Genomic DNA, 22953 nt, shown 5'->3' with positions numbered 1-22953 from the left:
AGTTGAAGAGGGTTGTAATGTGTAATAGTCAAACATCTATCCAGACCATCATACAGGAATGTCAAACTGCATCGGGATCCACAGCGAGTACTATGACAGTTAGGTGGGAGGTGAGAAAACTTGGATTTCGTGGTTGAGCGACTGCTCATAAGCACACATCACGCCGCTAAATGCCAAACGGCGCCTCGCTTGGTGTAAGAAGCGTAAACATTGGACGATTAAACAGTGTAAAAACGTTGTATGGAGTGACGAATCACGATAAATAATGTGGCGATCCGATGGCATGGTGTGGGGAATGGCGAATGCCCGGCGAAAGTCATCTGCCAGCATGTGTAGTGCCAACAGTAAAATTCGGAGGTGGTCATGTTATGGTGTGGTTATTTTTTTCATGAAGGGGGTTTGAACCCCTTGTTGTTTTGCGTGGCACTATCGTAGCACAGGCCTACATTGATGTTTTAATCACCTTCTTGCTTCCCACTGTTGGAGAGCAATTCGGGGATGGCGACTGCATCTTTCAACATGATCTACTACCTGTTCATAATGCACGGCCTAGAGCGGTGTGGTTACACGACAATTATATCCCTGTAATGGACTAGCCTGCTCAGAATCCTGACCTGATTCCCAATTAATGGCTTTAATGTGTGTGAAATCTTATGGGACTTAACTGCCAAGGTCAATAGTCCCTAAGCTTATACACTACTTAACCTATATTATCCTAAGGACAAACACACACACCCATGCCCGAGGGAGGACTCGAACCTCCGCCGGGACCAGCCGCACAGTCCATGACTGCAGCGGCTGAGACCGCTCCGGTATTCCCGCGCGGCCCTGAATCCTTTAGAACACCTTTGGGATGTTATGAAATGTCAACTTCATTCCAGGCCACACCGACCGACATCGATACCTCTCCTCAGTGCAGCACTCCGTGAAGAATGACCTGCCATTCCACAAGAAACCTTTCAGCACTGGACTGAACGTATGCTTGCGAGAGTGGAAGCTGTCATCAAGCCTAATGGTGGGCCAACACCGTATTGAATTCCAGCATTGCCGATGGAGATCACCACGAACATGTAAGTCTTTTCAGAAAGGTGTCCGAATGCTTTTGATCACATAGTGAACATTACTTTCCAGATTTTCGGCCGCTTACAAAACTATATTTTCGGAAGTTACCAGTACGAGTGTTCTGGGTACGTAATTTTATTTGCAGTAAAACAGCGTTTGTGGTTCACAGTTCAGCCAAGTTCAGCCAAAGTATATACCACCCCCGAATTTCGTTGTATATCAATGCAAATAAACATGCGTTTTTTGAGAATTTTCAGAAGCTTCAGTTGTCCTTTGCATAACCTACGAGCAATTTGCAACAAATCGGGGTCTGTGATTTAGTTACTGTAGCAGTTTATTAACATATTGTGTTGCATGTAGTTTTCCCTTCAAGAGTAGTAGCCCTATATATTACCTGCTTTTATTGTAAGTTAAGTTGGTTTTCAAGTTTGATAACGACTGTAATTAATATTAAAACGTTTTAGGAAACTAGAAGCTTTTACTACATGTTTTTGTGTTGCCTTAATATAAATCTTGATTTGTTCGCCCCGAATTGCAAGACAACGATGCTGGCGCACCACTGTAAAAACAATACTGCCCATATTCATCCTCGAAATCACGTAATATACCACAATCTTGCAGTGCACTGACGCTTGCCTGCAAGCATTGGTGTGAACGTCTCGCGAACTGGTTGTGGCCGCTATGGAGCGTATCACCTCTTCCCTAAACGCTTCTCGGAGCACGTTCTGGTATGCGCCCGTTTGTGCGACATCTCACTGATCATTATCCCTCAACATGGAAACCAGATAGGAAAGGACAAAAACATTGCTCCATCGATATTGAAAGTCGCGAACAGAAATAAAAAAAAGGCTAGCAGCAGTAAATTCTTTTAAAAAACAACGCAGCGTGTTAATACGATAACAATCGTAATCTACTAACGCAATTATTATTGTGACCTGAAGCATGGTTCATGTATTTGCCCATTCTACTATGTACACCACTTACACTACTACTATTCCAAGAACTCCTTTATGTGAGAGATGTGGTGGAGTCCTATGGACTTCATTCCTTTCAGCGTCTCCAATTCATAAGCATTGTGGTGAGCTGCTCTCCTTACACGGTGCGGGCCGTTGTAAACAGAATAGAATTATTGACATTTCATTTTTTGTTTGGTCGAGAGTCGGAAAGACTTCACGAGCACCCTTTGCCCAATTTGTAAGTGTCGTACACGAGCTCCCGTGTCGGCACGTCCCTTCCTGACCTCTGCTGCAGCCCGTATCCTCTTGAAAGCCAAATCCACTACGGCTCGGTGCTGCGTTCGCACCCTTGGTGGGAAGTTTACGACCTCGGTTATCAAGTCCTTAGGAATCCGCTTTTTCAGTACTGTAATGGGTGCCAATTTAGTTACCCAATGGGATGCCTCATTGATCACTTCCTGGAAGTCTTTAAGTAAAACGTCCCATGTCGTGTGCTGTTTGTTACAGTACAACCGACGCAAGATTCCGAGTTTCTTAATAACCAGTTCTGCAGCATTCGAGCTCGGATGGTGTGATAATATAAAAATGCGATCAATTTTACATCTACGCAACGTCTCCTTCCATCTTTTGGACTTGAACTGTGGCCCGTTATCAGAAATCTATTCACATGACCAACCTGTGGTAGGAAATCCCGGATTAGGGCTCGTGATACAGTTCATCCTGTCGCCCTCTTCAGTGCCGTAAAGGTAACGTTTTTGGACGTTAGTTCAACAAAGACTAATATGTAAGTAAATCTATCTCTAGCGCTTGGCAAAGGCGCCATCAAATCCGTTGCCGCTAATTGTCTTAATTTTGTCGGTACGATTGGGTATAATGGAGCCTGCATGCTCACAGTGGTGTGCTTAGTCTTTTGGCAGTCTTTACACACCGGCAGTACCCTCCGAATTCGACTCTCCATGTTTCGGAAGTAGCACATGGTCCTTAGCTTGAGATTGCACTTGCGTGCTCCGAAGCGTCCGTAGCTGAGGTGAATATGCCATATAACCTTGTTTATTAGGCGTTCAGGGATGCATACCCCCCCCCCCCCCCCCCCAATTCAGTGTCATTGGCATAATTTCGGTGGAAGATTATGCCTTTCCGCAAGAAGTAGAACTGCCTGACGGTTGCGTGTCTTCTGTCTGTCTGTCCATTTCTGTCGTTCTAACACGCATAGTTTATCCGTACATAGACGGTAACTGACCTGGGATCAGCTGGTCGTCGAACTTAATGTGTACGGGATTCCCTTTCCTCAAAACCACTTCACCTCATCCTAGATCAACAATCGCTTCACGCTCATTTAGGAAGTCCGTTCCTGTTATATAAACTCCCCCTCCTCTGACATGAATTAGGTTTTGCGGGTCTGGTTTCAATCTCCTGGGTCCACTGTTCGCCTTGGTTTCGCTCTCTCCGATTACGGTCGCTTTGCCGTTCGTTATTCCTCCCGTCCCAGATTCCTTGTCTAGCTTGACCCTGTTCCCTGATGTTTTGGTTTCCGTGTCTCTGTTTTCCATACCCTTGATGAATGCAACCCTGGTTTCCTAACTGACCAGTGCGAATATGCGATCTGTTGTCGCCTTCAAATGTGTGTGTGAAATCTTATGGGACTTAGCTGCTAAGGTCATCAGTCCCTAAGCTTACACACTACTTAACCTAAATTATCCTAAGGACAAACACACACACCCATGCCCGAGGGAGGACTCGAACCTACGCCGGGACCAGCCGCACAGTCCATGACTGCAGCGCCTCAGACCGCTCGGCTTTGTCGTCCTCCATTGCTGGTCCTTAGTATTTGTTACTCTGCCCCTTCTTCCTGTCTTTTGCGTCTTGTATGTTAAAGCCTACTTCAAATTCACGTAATAGACTCTTGAATGTTTCTATGTCAGATCCACATTTCCCGACAAGTGTCTGTTGGTACCCAACTGACAATTTGTAAAAGCCAAATTAAATGATTTCTCCCTTGCTACATGTATTGTCTAAAAATTGATTCTTCTTGAGTAAATCATAATAAAACTGGGTTGCGCTCCTTTGCCCGGACACTTCTAGTTCAGGAAATCATATTATTTACTATTTAATCCTGCCTTGCGTTTCCTTTGACCAGTAGGTTTGCAGGAACGCACAAACAAATTCCTTCAGTGTGTCCACACATGAATTTTAATTTTGCCTGGGTTGGCAATGATGACGGTAATGAATTTGTAAACTGCATCAGCCAGCTCTTGGGATGCATTATCATTGAACTTCTGGAATTTTAATATCGACGGGAAGTGATTGTGATCAAAATCCTGTCCGATCCCCACACTGGTGTTGTCACTGGTTTCCGATACTTGCACGTCAGCTGAGTGTCCTGATCTATCTTGCTCATAACTGTGATGTGCTACCTCTGTATCACGGTGGAAATGGCATTCAGCATTTATTCCCCTAAGTGAGCTGCAATTATTGGAGCTATTACTCGCTGTTTCTGCGTATTCATTGTTAGTTCCGCGCTCTGTCACTGGGCTAGAGCACGGCGGGCTTTTCCTCGGAGACATAATTCTGTGTACTCCATCACTGGTATCCGAAAGCGCAGTGCTCGTGTGCCCGTTTCACTCTAGTTTTGCTGTCTGATTCTCTGCTTCTTCCATTCGTTTCGTGTTGCTCGTAACCGCGATATTACCTTGAGTGGGCTTGTGATGTACGTCGCAAGCGCCCTCCGAGTTTAGAAGTTGCTGCAGCGACTTTCATTGCCACTGTTGCTGCCGTTTTGGCTAGGCCTGCTACGTTTTGTGCAACCATTTATATTTGTTGTACTTCTCAACATTCCTTCTTTATTGTTAGTAATTCCCCACGAATTTCCCCTATGTGCGAAATTATTGCCCGAGTGTCCTTCTTACACTGTTCGTCAGCTTCTTCCTTCTCCTTCTTACGCTGTTTCTCAGCTTCTTCCTTCTCCTTCTTACGCTGTTCGTCAGCTTCTTCCTTCTCCTTCTTTCTCTGTTCTTCATCTTCTTCCTTCTCCTTCTTACGCTGTTTCTCAGCTTCTTCCTTCTCCTTCTTACGCTGTTCGTGAGCTTCTTCTTTCATTGATCGTAGGAAGCTCAGTATTGGGTTTATGTCATCTTTTTGATCCTGTTCAAACATGGGCGATGTAACTGTGGACACCTGAGCGCTAGAGCTCTGACGTGACCGAGGTGGCCCCTGTCTGCTCTCGTTCGTTTGACTATAAACTTCTGCTACCGTCTCGACCTGTGTGCCTGTCTCTGCGTCATCTTCTACCTCACTATCATAATCACGGCTGCGACGTTGCTCTAAGATCGCGTCCATATCACCTTCCTCATCAACAATTCTGTCACCCTGTCCTGCTAAAAATGTACCCATCTCATCTCCGAACCTATCCCCTTCAGTAACCTGCCCTTGTCCATTATGCTATTCTATTTTGATTTGTCTTCGCTCTCTAATAGTCGCGCCTTACTTCTCGTGAGTATTCATGAAAACAAATTTATCTAAAATAAATACACCAATTCTGCAATATCGTCATACTTCCTACTACTAGTGAAGTGTAATGAGCACAACAAAAATAATATACTCCCTATATGTATACTATCCACATAAACATAAAATTTCAACAACGCCGTTCTAACGCTGTGATCATATGCAAGATTTGTTGTGGTACAGAAACCGCACACAAACCCGAACACGTCTGATATGGTACAGACACCACATAAAAAAAACACAAAAGTCACTGAACAAAAAAAATATGTACACTGAAAACAAAGAAACTGTAATCATGAGTAACTACTTAAAACTAATCGCGGAATACCTGAATAAGAACTTGGGTAATATCATTAAAAAATTGAGAAAAAAATGAATGTTCCTACTGAGAATACTGTTTGCTTATCAGCAAAGGAAAGATCAGAGGTTGAGGGTCGCCATTTTATCCGAGGGACTGGGACAAGCTGTGTCATTAACACTAAATTCTTCGAGAATCTTCATATGAAAATGATGCTCTAAGCTCTCCGCTTTCCTAACTCCGACTTTTGCTGTTGCACATGGATTAAAAAGAAATGCGAACTGACAGTAACCGACCCTGCTGGTGGAGTAGGAAAGAGTTTGGCACCCGCAATAATTTAATTTGATAGAAATTAATTTGATAAAGAGAAGTTTCATTAACGTAGTGAGAAATGAAAGGGTTGTTCTACCGATCTACAGAATGAAAGTTCTGTCCAAAATAACAATTTGATTTATTATGACTAAACTCAAAACAATAAACAAAACACATCAAACATTTACAATACGTCAAATTGGATACTACAGTCAATGCTGTGAAGGTGAATTTGCCATAAACTAGCTGGTGACATTTATAACCAAGTGGTATGTGGACCCAATTCCTTGCAACGGAAATCTTAAGAGAAATACCCAGCCAACACAACATTAATTGCTGCTACAGTAGTGAGAACTCAGACAATGAACACCCAAGACAGAATCACGTTAGAAAAGGCGGTTACAGGCGCGCTCTGCTGTGCTGTGACCGTGGGTAAATGTGCCAATCAGCAACTCTAAAACCGGTGGAAAATTCCACTCTATTGCCGAAGCACTACTATTCCACCAATGGAGATACTTGGCGCCAATTTCTGCGCCGATATTGCTACGTCACGGAGCAATCCCCTGATCAAGCCAATCACAGTTATGATTTTGCAGAAAACGCGAGAATTTGCCCGCCGAGATTGCTGGGGACACAAGTCATTCCCACGCCTCGCCCGTAGCCCGTCAGAAAGCGATTTCACTAAATATCTGCGAAGTAACGGCATCTCTAACCCCACCCGCTCTTTCAGGCGCCTGTGGGCGTGTCGTCCCCGCTCATATGACAATGTCGACGTCTGGACAGCATCCACTCGGCTCCCTCACACCTGTCGGCATAACTCCATATGGATCAACAGAACCCGCCTGTCACCAGACCACCCGGGTGGCGAGAGACGCTGTGTGGGAAGTCCACGTGTGAAGGAATAGCAACTTTTCGCCGCATGCAATTAGAGAGGAAAATATTCAAATCTTCTGAGTTATCAATACTAGGCTTGTAATGACCACACACGGCTATACTTCCCAAATCGAATTACTCAGACGTAGATATAAATATGAGAGGGGGCAAGTCAGTTTGTGAACCAAAAAGGAATGCCACCTCTCAGAATATCGTGCACAGGTTGCAGCCACAACTTACTTTAAACTATCTCATCAAGTTATACCAGTTTCAAGTAAATATTAACTTACACTCTTAATAATTAAAGAAAAATAATAAAACACAATACACAAAGAAATATCAATATAAACAAACACAAAGGTTTGTTAAATTGAAGTTTGACTCTACTCTTTACACAGCTCTAAAGACAATAGTTCAGTGGTACGTATTCCGGAAAATGACGTCAGCTCTGTCACACCTAGCTGATGTAAATATTATCAGAGAGCCACTTGTACGATCTGCCAGTGCGCCCACCCCCATTTCAAATTACCTTAACTATACAATTACAATAAGCTTTGTTAATCAGACAGCGAAGTCGAGAGCAAGACCACAGCCTTCAGTACGGTGCGGTTTAGACGCCCCGCACCACCAAATCTTGGGTCAGCAACAGAACGCTGCACTCTCGTTTTCTGGTTATCGACGGTTACACGACTGCCTGCCTCATTGCCTGTCTATTTCAGGCGTGGAAGCCAGCACTTTAACCCAACAAGTATAAGGTTTCTTCACTGACCATTGTACGCTCCACTCGCTTCTCAAAAGTACAAACAAAACCCCTTTCAGCGTCTGCGCACCGCTTAAAACTACTCCAGACCATGGTGTGCGTCCCCTCGCCACGAGAAGGACATTTAACTACTTGCACCAATAAAGTGGACCTGGGGGACAAATGGTTACGTATGTATCAAATACGTTGTGGATTGTGGATAGCCTTACAAAATTCCTAGTGCCCACGTGGGGAAATGAATCAAGGAACATATTACTTTCTACACTATATTTTTCACGTAAGGATTGCTACGCTAAAATTACAATCAGGTGTATACAGACGGGTACTGATAATATTTCTTCCTGTGTAACTTTCGCCGATGGAATGGAAGGGTAAGACAGGAGGCACACGTATCGTTTGCCAGACACTGCGCGATGTCTTGTGGAGTACAAATATATACTAACGGCCATTAAAATTGCTACACCAAGAAGAAATGCAGATGATTAACGGGTATTCATTGGACAAATATGTTATATTAGAACTGACATGTGATTACATTTTCACGCAATTTGGGTGCATAGATCCTGAGAAATCAGTACCCAGAACAACCACCTCTGGCCGTAATAACGGCCTTCATACGCCTGGGCATTGAGTCAAACAGAGCTTGGATGGCGTGTACAGGTACAGCTGCCCATGCAGCTTCAACACGATACCACAGTTCATCAAGAGTAGTGATTGGCGTGTTCTGACGAGCCAGTTGCTCGGCCACCATTGACCAGACGTTTTCAATTGGTGAGAGATATGGAGAATGTGCTGGCCAGGGCAGCAGTCGAACATTTTCTGTATCCAGAAAGGCCCGTACAGGACCTGCAACATGCGGTGGTGCATTAACCTGCCGAAATGTAGGGTTTCGCAGGGATCGAATGAAGGGTAGAGCCAAGGATCGTAACACATCTGAAATGTAACGTCCACTGTCCAAAGTGTGGTGAGTGCGAACAAGAGGTGACCGAGACGTGTAACCAATGGCACCCCATACATCACGCCGGGTGATACGCCAGTATGGCGATGACGAATACAAGCTTCCAATGTGCGTTCACCGCGATGTCGTCAAACACGGATGCGACCATCATGATGCTGTAAACAGAACCTAGATTCATCCGAAAAAATGACGTTTTGCCATTGGTGCACCCAGGTTCGTCGTTGACTACAACATCGCAGGCGCTGCTGTCTGTGATGCAGCGTCAAGGGTAACCGCAGCCATGGTTTCCGAGCTGATAGTCCATGCTGCTGCAAACGTCGTCGAACTGTTCGTGCAGATGATTGTTGTCTTGCAAACGTCTCCATGTGTTGACTCAGGGATCGAGACGTGGCTGAACGATCCGTTACAGCCATGCGGCTAAGATGCCTGTCATCTCGACTGCTAGTGATACGAGGCCGTTGGGATCTGGCACGGCGTTCCGTATTACCCTCCTGAACCCACCGATTCCATATTCTGCTAACAGTCATTGGATCTCGACCAACGCGAGCAGCAATGTCACCATACGATAAACCGCAATCGCGATAGGCTACAATCCGACTTTTATCAAAGTCGGAAACGTGATGGTACGCATTTTTCCTCCTTACACGAGGCATCACAACAACGTTTCACCAGGCAACGCTTGTCAACTGCTGTTTGTGTACGAGGAATCGGGTGGAAACTTTTGTCATGTCAGCACATTGCAGGTGTCGCCACCGGCGCCAACCTTGTGTGAATGCTCTAAAAACCTAATCATTTACATTGCACAGCATCCTCTTCCTGTCGGTTAAATTTCGCGTCTGTAGCAAGTCATCTTCGTGGTATTAAAATTTTAATGTCCAGTAGTGTAGATTCAGTGCAGAATAAATATTGTGGCGACGCAAAAACACGGAAATATAGCTGTGGATAATGCCTAAACTACAGCGGTCTAATTTCACGCCTGTCTCTGGCCAGCAGAAACCACAACAGCATGAAGGAAGGCGAGTTACGTCTCTGCGATCCCCTTGCCGAGAGGCCGTTCCGGTCTCCTAGGCAACGAATGTAGAGAGCACCTTGTTTGTCGCCAAAGCGTCCCTCGCGCTCAGAAGGGTGCGGAGGGCGTCTTGCTCCCCTCCCCGCTGTCGGAGGCTGCGTGGGTGGCTGGCTGCGGATTTCCCGGGGGAGCTGCGCTTCGCGGCCCTCATTAGGAACTGCCTGCGGACAGATTAGCGGCCACTATCGCTGCCACATGGTCGCCGCACGGTAGGGAGCGTGACGTCTGCAGCCGGTGACCCGCGTATCGCGAATGCGCAGCTGCCCTCTGCGTACACTGGTGAAAACGAACCATTATCATCAACGTAGTCTCCATTTCAAGTATTAGGCCCTTGCCTGTTCCGAACTCACAAACAAAATTGTTCCCATCTTTTTCGAGGTGTTCCAAAATCTTTTTTACCATTCCTATCGTACTTCAGGATCTACTGGTGAAGTCTGTGACTGGGCATTGCCATGAAGTGTCGTTTCCAATGTTCATTATATTTTTTAGTTTTTTCACTCATGTTGAAAATATTTAAATCTTTTCTAATATCTTCATTTATAATAATATTTCTTCTTGTGCAGTCCCCATGCCTGCTTTCAACATTTTACTTATTTCTTTATTTATTTTACTATTTTCTGGGGTAATACAGCTTTCGCTTCCGTAGGATAGCACAAGAACCATCTCTACTTTACAGAATTTCATGATGGTCTCTTTTTGTACTTTATGACCTCATATTCTGATAATGGTACCACAGACGGCTTGTGTATTTTATTTCCAATGTCAGAGTCAAAATAGAAAACTTATCGGACAGCCTAAACAAAAGGTCTGGTGCCCTAACTGAATTATCCAAAACAGTTTATGATCTGATACGATATTAGCCTCGTAATACCATTATTTTCGTTTTATTAGTAGGAATTTAAATGTTGTACTTCTTACAAATTTCGTTCAGTTGGTATACTGATGTTTCGAAGTCATCTTCATTCTTTGTGTTAATTCCTTTGAGTAATTTACAATTTCATTAGCAAAGAATGTAGTCAACATAGATATAAATAAGTGTAGGTCATAGTCCACACTCTTGTCTAATACCTTGGTAAATAATTATTTCTTCTAATTGGTTCCTACCTGTGTTTATTATAATGCTTGTAGTTCTGTAAGGACTTTTCACTACCTCTATCAAGTATCCACAATCAGGTATAATTTTCCATAGGGTATCACCGCTCAGAAGGTCAAAAGCCTTCTCGACGTCGACAAAGGACCATACGGGTTTCTATATTAAAGTCTCTCCGTTTTCCTGTAATGTTTTTAATTACAAACACATTGTCTGTGCATGTAAGACACTCTCAGTGGACGCCGCCTTATCGAAGGGCGCCTTCAGCACCAGGCGTGTTTGCGTGCTTCGATAAAGTCCAGAGCTTTGCCGATAGCGTAGCTACTTGCAGAGTCACCCAAGCTGGAGTGGCCTCCACTGAGGAGCCAGACAGATAGTGTCCCACAACGTAGGGCAGGCAGGGCCTAGAGGCGCGGTGTAGCCAGCTTCCCCAAGGGGCACAACCCCGACAGGAAGTCAGCCAGTACGCGATACCTAGAGGTGGCAGCCCAATCACGCGACTTAGCTGCGCACCCCCGTAACGCAGCCAGGGTATTGTAAAATTACTGGCAAACTCACAAACAACTTCGGATACAAGAGTGGATAAATTGGTGAAAAATCATTTGAGCGAAATCAGATTTACCTCATGAAAAGAATGTCAAAAGAATTTCAGAAAATGGAACATATTCTTGGTATATTAAAATTTATTCTTTTTTACAAATACTAAATTAAAAATTTCCAGGCACTGTATACAGTAGCAGCAACTGTGCCTCGGTGCTAATGATGGCTTTCAGAAGTAAATAAGTTACCGATGTAGTCATATTTTCTCAGCACGATTTTCCCATATCGGTCGCTCCTATGTGTGATATAGAGTGTAGCGTATAATGTGAAGAAATCATTGAAATACACCGACGGAAGCAAAATTAGTACACCTGGAAAGACGACGTCGATTTTGAGCCGATGACGGCATACGATGGCATATGCCAGCTGTGGGATAGCAGGTGTACTGATGATGGTTTCAACGTCGACCGCAAAACAGACAGTTGTGAGCCAAGTCTACCAGAGCGCCGTCAGTGTCCACCGTTTAACAGTGAATTCTCACAGCCAGACGGCTCAGCATGGTGCACACGTGTGAAGCAAGCAGGCAAATATGCCAGAGAGGCGCAATCGTGCTTCCTACAGTCAAATGAGCGAGGTGGCAAGAGATAAAATTCTGGGCTTCCGAGTGGCAGGATGGTCCTTAGGACGCAAAATTGCCACACAAAAAGGACGTGCTGCGTCAATTGTGCATCGATAATGATATCAGTTGTCACATGAACATTCTTACATGCGTAGACGAGATTCTGGACGTCCACATAGCACAGGCGCCCGTCAGGATCTTCATATTGCAAGGGCAGCAGTGGCAGATCAGACATCTACGACAGCTATATATGAGGGCTTGTGAACCGAGACCGGTATGAACATGAACCGTTGCAAAACCTGTTATTAGCAGTGGGACTTCGGGCATGCACACCTCCAATCCATCTTTCACTCACGCAACAACATCGACGTTCACCGCTCGACTGGTGCCGTAAAACGATGGCTTGGAAGATGAATGGACGTGATGTGGTCCTCAGCAATGAAAGTAGATTCTGCCTGCAAGTAATGATGGTCGTTAGCGTATAAGACATAGAACATGGGAGTAATGTCTCACAGAGGGCATTCGTCCAAGACGCAGTGATCCCACCCCAGGGCCGGCCGCGGTGGCTGTGCGGTTCTGGGCGCTCCAGTCCGGAGCCGCGCTGCTGCTACGGTCGCATGTTCGAATCCTGCCTCGGGCATGGATGTGTGTGATGTCCTTAGGTTAGTTAGGTTTAAGTAGTTCTAAGTTCTAGGGGACTGATGACCATAGCAGTGGAGTCCCATAGTGCTCAGAGTCATTTCAACCATTTTTTGAACCCACCGCAGGTGTTGTTTACTGGTATGCGATTTAGAATGTTGTCCAAGTGTGTTTCAACACTTTGGCGTTAAACTGAGTTTTTTTGGCACGCTTTTCTTCTATCCAGCCTAGATGGCTGTGACTGTGCTGTTCTGGCGCTCATAGTTTGGCCAGAGGGCGCGGTTGGCATCGTTTGAAACGCAGGAACGCCGTTCAGACCTTAGATTGGGCAGCGCAGCAGAGAAGAGGATAGTCAGCTACGAGGGGCACACGGCAAGTGCCAGAACTTAATTACCCAGACATTTCACTCAGTGGAAGAGGAGTCAAAATAACAGAACATGTGTCGCAGCCTATCTGCAGATACTCAACTGTTTCCGGGGAAACAGAGGTCAGAATTTACGACGTAGTTTATACGGCTTTTAGGGTTGGATGGATAGCAAAATGACTAGCGTCGTGGTTTCTGACTCTCGCGCCCAGTGGTCGAAACCCGCTGATTGTTTTTATTTATTTTTTTATTTTTTTATTCATCTACCCATGACCATAGGCGGTTATTAATCGACTGTTTCTTATCATGTTAGGGGATACAAGGGTGTTATATTCATTGTAAAATTACAACTAGATTTCACAAAAAGTGTCATACATTTACTATGTAACACAGGTATATATGGTATTTTGAAATGTTACAATCTATTTAAATTTCTAATACAGGGTGATTCAAAACGAATACCACAACTTTAAAAATGTGTATTTAATGAAAGAAACATAATATAACCTTCTGTTATACATCATTACAAAGAGTATTTAAAAAGGTTTTTTTTCACTCAAAAACAAGTTCAGAGATGTTCAATATGGCCCCCTCCAGACACACGAGCAATATCAACCCGATACTCCAACTCGTTCCACACTCTCTGTAGCGTATCAGGCGTAACAGTTTGGATAGCTGCTGTTATTTCTCGTTTCAAATCATCAATGGTGGCTGGGAGAGGTGGCCGAAACACCATATCCTTAACATACCCCCATAAGAAAAAATCGCAGGGGGTAAGATCAGGGCTTCTTGGAGGCCAGTGATGACGTGCTCTGTCACGGGCTGCCTGGCGGCCGATCCATCGCCTCGGGTAGTTGACGTTCAGGTAGTTACGGACAGATAAGTGCCAATGAGGTGGCGCTCCATCCTGCTGAAATATGAATTGTTGTGCTTCTTGTTCGAGCTGAGGGAACAGCCAATTCTCTAACATCTCCAGATACTGTAGTCCAGTTACAGTAGCACCTTTGAAGAAAAAGGGACCAAAAACTTTATTGGCTGAAATGGCGAACAAATGTACAACTAAATGAAACTTTATAGCTCCCTTAATTCGCCGACAGATAGTGCTTACCTCTGCCTTTTGTCGTTGCAGAGTTTTAAATTCCTAAAGTTATGGTATTCTTTTTGAATCAACCTGTATTTCATTCCTATATCAATTATTATATTTTATTGTTATTTTTGTTAATTAGGAAGATTTTGTGCATTCCATTGGATGATACTGATCGTAGAAATATTCTAAACGTAGGAACTCCGAACGCCACAAGCATTGCACGTAGGCAGATTTTCCCAAGTGAAATTTCCTGGTACGAATCTGACTCGAGAAAGTGAACATAGCTGAAGATTTCAAGCACTGGCTATAATTTCGTTGCAAACAACACGTGAGGAATCACTTTTCCAAAAATTGCCGCTTTCGGATGATTATGAATCAAAATACGATACAGGAATTTCACCGAAACCAATTTCAAATAATTTTCTCCTTCATTTATTGTTTTTTATTTATTCATTCACCAGACATACAATCATCAGAACAATTGGGACACCGATATACCAGTGCATATTACCAAAAATTCGTGTTGTAAGCTCCTACAGATATCAGTAGGTAACTGAATAACAAAAACTAAAATTGAAATAAAAGTCTTGTTTCGAACACGGGTCGTAAAGGTGGGAAGCTGGCTGTTGTGCCACCGCTTCGGTTGAACCACTTAACCGCTAAAAATCAATAAACTTACCTCGAAAAGTTTGATCGTCGTTTTCTCAGAATCGGTCGAGTAACTACGGGTAAGCCAAGACTTGTGTTCGCTTATTTCGACCTTCCCATCTCTGGGCGAAGTTTCTAGGAAATCGTGTGATGACACTTGCCGTGTTCTCCTCGTGAGTGGTGAAGACCTAATCATCTGGAAAAAATGGAAATCAGCGTATTCCATCGTTGGTCGGTGCAAGTCTTATTTCAGTCGACGCCTCATTGAGCGATTTGCATGCCGGTACTGAGACTGAAATGATGAGGACAACACAGCACCCAGTCCACGAGCGGAGAAAATCTCCAACACGGCCGGGAATCGAACCCTAGTCCGCTTGCACGAGCGACAAGCACGTTAACTCCCAGCTAAGCAGACGGACGCCTCAACTGGAGACGAGCACCGATACGAAGGTGGAAGTTGCGAACAAGTGTGCGGAGTGCCGTCAGACCAAGGATTTGGGGGGCGACCGAGGTTTTCCGTATCAGCTGGACTGGCCTGAATGTGTTGGTTAGCGGGACAGGGAGAATGCGGCGGCTACAACTTCAATCACCACCAGTGAAACGTCCCCTTAGAAAAGTTGTACATGACTGTGCTTAAACTGATACACAATATTTTTAGCGCAACGCAATCTGACTTTCAAAAATCCCTACAATAGAATGGTCCTGACTAACATTAATCTATACCTTTCACAAATCACTTACCTCACCAAAAATCTTCGTTACTCGAACTACTGCAATACAGCGAGCGCCACTACTGCCAGCTAAATAAAAGATTCAAACTACTGAAGGCACTAACTACTGATAGGCATAGTTAGCAAACGAAAGATTTTGATAGAGAACAAACAATGTATTTACCTTAATAGAGTTCAAAAGTGATAATGTATATAGCAGTTCATGACATCCAGTCTTACAAATTTCAAAATTCCGCCATTTCTCTCCACACATCCACCACTGCTGGGGGCTCACCTCCAACTGCGCAACGCTACGCGCTCTTAACATACAGCTGCCCAACACTACAATGGCAGACAACAATGCATACCAGCCACAGACTGCACACAGCACAGGCAGTGATTTTCATACAGAGCGCTACGTGGCGTTACCAATATAAAAACCTAAACAACCTACTTACGTAGCCCCCATGCTCCCCACAAAAATTTTATAAATTGTTTTGGGCAGTGGCCAATAGAGATTTGAAAAAATTTTTCATAATTGGAATAACAAAGAAATCAAATGCACACACTTATTGATACAATGTTGGTCAAAAGCTACAATTTTCTCACAGTCCATGAAGACAGTCCTGATCGTTCATCACAGTAAAATTGCGGTGATTTTCTCAAAGTCTGAGCAGTAAAAGAAAATGCACACAGAAGTAGTGGATTTCCATGCAGTCTTTAAGAAGTAGTGTTGTCCTTCCAACGGAAAGACAGTGCTGACTCTCGAGATGCAGACAGGTAATGGGCCACAACAGAGCAAACCCACCGCAGATTCAGTCGAAGTTTTGAAGAATATTGGTAGGTAGCTCTTCAAAGAGCAGACCCACTGTAGTCCTGGTAGGGATTACGGTATTGGTGGGCCAGGAGAGATGCAGACCCACTGCATTCCTTGTACAAATAATGGTATTGGTGGGCCATCAAAGATGCAGACCCACTGTAGTCCTTGTAGACATAATGGTACTGGTGGGCCGTCAAAGATGCAGACCCACTGTAGTCCTTGTAGAAATAATGTTATTGGTGGGCCATCAAAGATCCAGACCCACTGTAGTCCTTGTAGAGACGGCCAGCAGCCATCCGTTGCGACTGTGCAGGTGCACAGTCACCATCGAAGAGTCTTGCGGAGAATATAGCAAGTCCATGAACCACCAATTGTGCACTCACAAGAAAATTTTTTTTAAATGTCCTTAGAACCTTCAATGCTGTTATCCAGTCCCTTGCTGAATTATTAACACACCTGCAAGCACAATGAGTCCCTACATCTCACATATTGTCCATATAATATGACCAACAGAAACGTGTGCAGTGAAATGTAACTTACAAGTTACTTAATTTGACGAACTGGTGTCAATTACAATTTTATAACATAAGAATACAATAACAAAGGTACAAAATACATCATTAAAAACATAATAATACGGATAACATTTGTAATAATACAGGCTTTACAAAACAATAGAAATAAACATGTACATCAGTCTTACAGGAATTATGACATAAGTAAATACATAAAAGATCAGAATAACTTTTGAAACATCAATTTCACACATGAGCATTAAAACAAAACAGAATAAATAATATCTAAGCATCTTTACAAGGTAAATAACATATTATCAGAAAAATTCTACAACATATTAAATCTTATTAGCTAAACACATACAGACAGGAAAAACACAAATTCACATAGTGTAACAACACAAAAATACAAGCCAGGGTTTGTTTTCAGTGTGACATTTGGTACTGCAGTTCACCCCAAAACTACATTCCATATATCTTTGCTCTTATTTCAACATTTGTTTCCACCAAAAAAATTCTATCCAAGCATGCTTTCTGTATTTATATGTTCACACATTTCTTACCTCATTATTTATTTTCCATTATCTTACCTCATCATTTATTCCCAAGAAAATCCTACCTAAACCTGTTGTCCCTAAACCCTACTTTTTTCTTCATATCCTCTTTCAAAATACTTTTTGGCCAAACTATTTTATTATAGCTTCTCAATGCATTTCTTCCAATTCATCACAACTTCACCCCATCTTAAGCTAACTTAAATCTACTGAGCTCAGATGCTAAACTAAGGGACGAGGCAATGCAGCAGCACAAAACAATTAACACAAACAGCAATGACAAAAAATGCAAATTGGCAAAGCAAGCAGCATAAATAAGCAAAGCAAATGCAATATTACAACTAATATAAAGCAATGCACTCCAAACGAGAAAAATAAATCCGTAGTAAAACTGGCTTAACAGAGTAATACAAAGTCATATTCAGTAACATTATGTCTGGCAAACAGCAGCAGCAAATGCAATAACATATCTAAACATGACAAAGCTCAAGCAGAAAAAATGTTACAGTAAAAATGGCCATGTTTAATACCTATGTCACATCTTAACACTAGAGTGATGCATCACGATAAGTTACTGTGGCAGACAAGCTACCAAATCGTTTAAAAAATTATGTACACAGTTCCTGTGAAGGGAAATGTCTATTTGTGCTCCCTTTTCTAAGAAAGTACATCATAAACGTATTCTTTACTGGGTCTGTAGACAGAAAACAGTGATATTAGTACATCTATTAAATTTTATAATAATCAATGCTGCAGTGCAGCTAGAAACTAGATATTAAAAGAAATGAGCAAATATATATAGTCTATATAGAGCAAGGCATGAAACGTCATTCACTAGGCAAATGGTGTCTCCAAAGGCAAAAGAATCTCTCAACTACAAAGACAATTAGGCATTTCAGTGAATATCATAAATTAAGAGCTCCACAGTGTAATCATATGTTTTCAAGTTTGAGCGTGCCGAATTTGCGATGCTTTCGACAAAGAAATGTCAATAGCGAGGATAATGGCCTCTTTTTTCTCTCCACCTACTGGCTTTCTTTTGTCAGACGACTATCTCTCAGCTGGGCGCCCAAAACGCATTATGTCAAGGTGACCTACATTTCCTACCGAAATATTTACGACAGCAGTTTCCGCTATAGTGACAGTCTCACATAAAAATTTCACAGGACGAAAATTTGCGTTACAAATGTGTAGAAACAAAATCCTGTAAATATAACAGTGTCCAAAAACTTTTTGCCGGCATTGTGATACATTACGTGCATACACACATTTCATAACACTTTAAAAGTACGATTCTTGGTTTCCATCATCCTTTTTCACAAGTCAGAGTCCCTAACCACTACTCCTTATTCCTTACCTTATTACACATATACATATTCATCAAGATGTCTTCAATATTTCATCATAATAAATACATAGCATAATCAGATTCTTCATATAGCATCATCTCATTGATCATAAACATGCCTCAACAGCATAATACACATCGTCGTTGTAATAATAGCATCATAACAGATCAATCACATCTCAAAATCGTCGTAGCTTTCTGAATGTTTTAAAACCTAAAAAAAGTTCTCTGCTCGTTTCAAAAGTTTTATCTACCTCAAATGTACTTTAAAAATCATAATCCCATACCAAATACGTCATTCAAAGGTCTCATAGTATTACAATGTTTCTGAAAAAATATGAAGAGTTCACAAAGTACAGACGAAATACAATTTCATAAGTGTGAAGTTATCCAACGGTGTAATTACGTAAACATCTGTCACTGATGTAGTTAAAAAAATGTTTGTTTTTCTGTTAAATAAACAAGAGGCTGTGTAATTCTGTGTTGGAGAAATATGGTACCGGTGTGTAAAGTTGTATAAGCAAATACCATATTAGCTAGGGCTCCTTGTTCTTGTCACACACATAGTACACTAAAGAAGCATGTACCCCCCTGAGGATTAATGTAATTATACCCTCAGGTGTTACAGATTACAGCAATGGAATGAAATGTATCACGGAAAACTTTCTTTGTAATCCAAAAATCTTTAAAAATGAATGTTTTAAGTACAAAATTAATCACTCAAATGCGTGTCCTGTAGCGCTAAATTGTGCATCTTGTTGTAACATAATCTCTGTCATTACTTAAGGGTAAAAAATGTGCCAAGTGTCGTAATTATCGTCGTCCGTGAGCAAAGTTCTGTGGAAGTCAATCTACTTACCTCATAATAAACAAAAGCGAATTGCTATGCGTATAGATATCGTAGTTATTACTTACAGTACCGGGATCAAGAAAGTACTACACTGTAACGTATTGTTGTGCTACAAAAAGTCTGTCTTATTGTAGCTATACCACAAAGTAACTACTAAAACATGTTTTACTTTCCAGAAGAATTCAGAAAAACTGTGCAGATATGAAACAATGTAAATTGTGTCACATATTAGTAGCTTCGTGATATAATCGTGTAGCTGTCAAAGAAACCAAATACTAAGTCATCTTTAATCTCACAGAAAGTACTTCAAATAAAGAATGTGAGAGGCACCCACATGCCTTGCTCATACTGTGGCATCAAGCAGTCAGGCCTGCAAGATGAGTGGACTGCCATGCGAGTGGACTCATTCTTATTTATCGAGTAACATGAACTCTCGTACTCACAATTAAGTTACAAATTATCCTCCTATATGAATAATACGCAACGGAAACGCACCTCCGACTATTAGTAATTTACACAACACTGACTGTTCACTACGCACTGGCAATACCACATTTTCTTCCTTATTTAATGGCTTTTATCAACACGTGGCCATCACACTGAATATGAATGGCGCAAACATTATAAATTCTGGATATCATGACAACATACAATTCGAAGGAAAAGGCCACCAATCTTTTTCTTTTCACTATCTTATTTATTCCGATAAATTCTATAACCTAAACACACAAATTCTATAACCTACAACAATAACACATGAGAAATTCCGCCCAGTGGGCATGGCTTTACATTGGTGATTCTCTATCTTATGGTCTCGTAATTATTTCTGGATAGGATGGTGGATGTTTTGCTATATCTCACACTTCGACTCTCACAACCATCATCACGAAACTTTCCTCCAGACCAAGCGGTACAAAAGGAACATGCATAACCCACTACCTCTGAAACTACCTTGCTACTCTCCCATGCAAACCACACATGCTTAGATATCATGATATACACCACACTGCAACATGGAATACAACACAGGGAATAGTCACAACATTATAATCACATCACTTTCAGTTTTCCCAATTCAATTAGTATTTATCCCAGTTTCACATGACACTGCCTCACTTCGTGATTTTTCTTTCCTACTATGAACTCTGGAGGATATATGCACGTCTTCCTGTGCAATGTAAGCCAAGTGCCGTTGCTGGATAGACGGCTGACTCACCTTGCTTCTCTCTCAGAGTATTATAGTTTGAATCAAGCGTCACACGGAAACATAACACGCAAAGTAGTATCAAGAACATATTCATCACACACACAAGTACTCAACTGATACCATGGACGAGTACTTCTCTTTATCCTTTGTCTCATACACAGATTGAGACTCACACAGTACTCACCACGTGGAAGTACTCGTCTCTAATTTCAAGTCCTGCACACGCCATTTCTTAAATATTTTCAACTTATAGTACACACGCTAGTAATTCAGCTTAACTTAAGCACTTGGAAGTATTTCAACTTATTGCTACACTTGGTTTCATTGTGACCGTTGGTCACTTCCAAAGATTACTACGATTCCCTTAATTTTACCTGCCTGACAATTAATTCTCCCCACAAAAGTTCCTGAAATGGCGAAATTATTATTCTAGACTACTCTTAAGTATTTCACATGCATACCATGTCTCCACTCTTTTGTCCTTACAGAGCACGCCTAAGACAGGTCTTACCAACACTAGATCTAGCGGCAGAGTGCTGAAACATGGCCGTTCTTCAGCTCCTCTCGCACCTCTGCCGAAGTGGGGGAGCACCTTGCTACTGTATTGGTCAGCCACATTTCAGGTGCTCAAAGCTCAGGTAAATTTCATCTCTTTGGTCCCACCAAAGGTGACCCAAGCACCATCTCAAAGATGATCATATATTCACAGTCAGTATCTGAGGTTAGCAGACGACCATACATTCATTCATTTCACAGATCTCATGAAACTGGATGTAGGGATTTATTTTGTGGGAGTGCACATGTGATCAGTTAAATAAATAAATTGTCATTCTTTCCCACACTGGTATCTGGCTTCGCTGTATTAATTGAAATTGAATTATTATTAGAAAAAATATGTTGTTCTGACAAGAATAACGAAGAATGTTGTACCTATTTTCAATGTCGGGCGGTACTGTGCCCTTTCAAATGTCATTTCAACTAAACCAAAATGTTTCATTAAAATCTCATTAGCAGTACCTGTATATCTACTAAGTATGTAAGCCTTATAGTCGTTGCATAATCGTGCAACTAACAGGCAAGAATGTACAAATAACAACACTGTGTCGTCTGTTTACTATAACAATGCATTCGTAATTTCTGTTTAAATAAGTTCTCTTGGTTCTTGACTGGATATTTAACTTAAGAACATAATTACATGTTAACAGTTTTTCAGTGTGACAAATTGTACTAGTAGCGTTAAGTGAACAATTTCATGGCAAAGACTAAGTTAAAAAGCGGATTATCTCTCAATAAACGGTTTTACATGTGAAATGTGGTGCAGGCCTTTACTCTTCCTACTATGCAAAGCTCGAGCTTCAACGGCATTATCATGTCGTACACGTCGGCAAAGAATACTGCAATTTTTCTCAAGGTTAGTGTCTATGTAATTTTTCCCTGAGCTAGCCGACGCACGTGGCTACCTGCAGTGCGAGTCATTGTCTGTCTCTTTGTTGGCGCGCTTCGTTATTGGGATTAAGAGGCCTAACTTCTACAAATTCACCTTGCCAAGAGGGCCCTGTCCTGTTTGAATCCCGCCAGTTCTGATGAAATTCAGGTCTGTCGTTACGATAATATCGACTGTCGTCAAGTCGGTAGTTTCCATTGTTTCTTATTTGTCGCTCATGTGGTGGAGAATTTCTCCTGGAATCGTAACTGCGTGGTGGACCGTTGCGTCTGACGTTATTCTGTCTCCTTGATAATAATTATTTTGGTTTGCATATTGTCCGTTTCTATGGTTGTCTCTGTCACATTCATTACTATGCAAATGTGATCTTTCTCTGCAACTGTTACTCTGCCGGTGGTTGTCATACGGGTGGTGTCTGTTTTGATCACGATTTACCTTGTAAGAATAGCCTTGTCATGTCCATTTATTATTTCTGTCACCGCAGCATGGTGACGGATGTGACCTGTAATCGTTGTGCTCCTGTTTTCACGTTCCGCGATTGTCAGTGTCAATTTCCAATTCTTGTTAGAGTCCCTGAAAAGCTTCAACGTCATCTTTGCAACTTCCTTCCAAAACAATATGTCATAAATGTTCAGGCAATTTGATTAAGCAAATGCGGGTGAGTTCTGAGAGGCCGTAAAAAATATTTCATAAGACTGGAAAATTCACATTGTTCGAAATGTTTCA

This window comes from Schistocerca piceifrons, chromosome 1, assembly GCF_021461385.2.
Source record: "Schistocerca piceifrons isolate TAMUIC-IGC-003096 chromosome 1, iqSchPice1.1, whole genome shotgun sequence".
In the NCBI taxonomy this organism is placed as follows: domain Eukaryota; kingdom Metazoa; phylum Arthropoda; class Insecta; order Orthoptera; family Acrididae; genus Schistocerca; species Schistocerca piceifrons.
The sequence above is the reverse complement of the archived record's forward strand: the minus strand, read 5'-3'. Positions refer to the sequence as shown.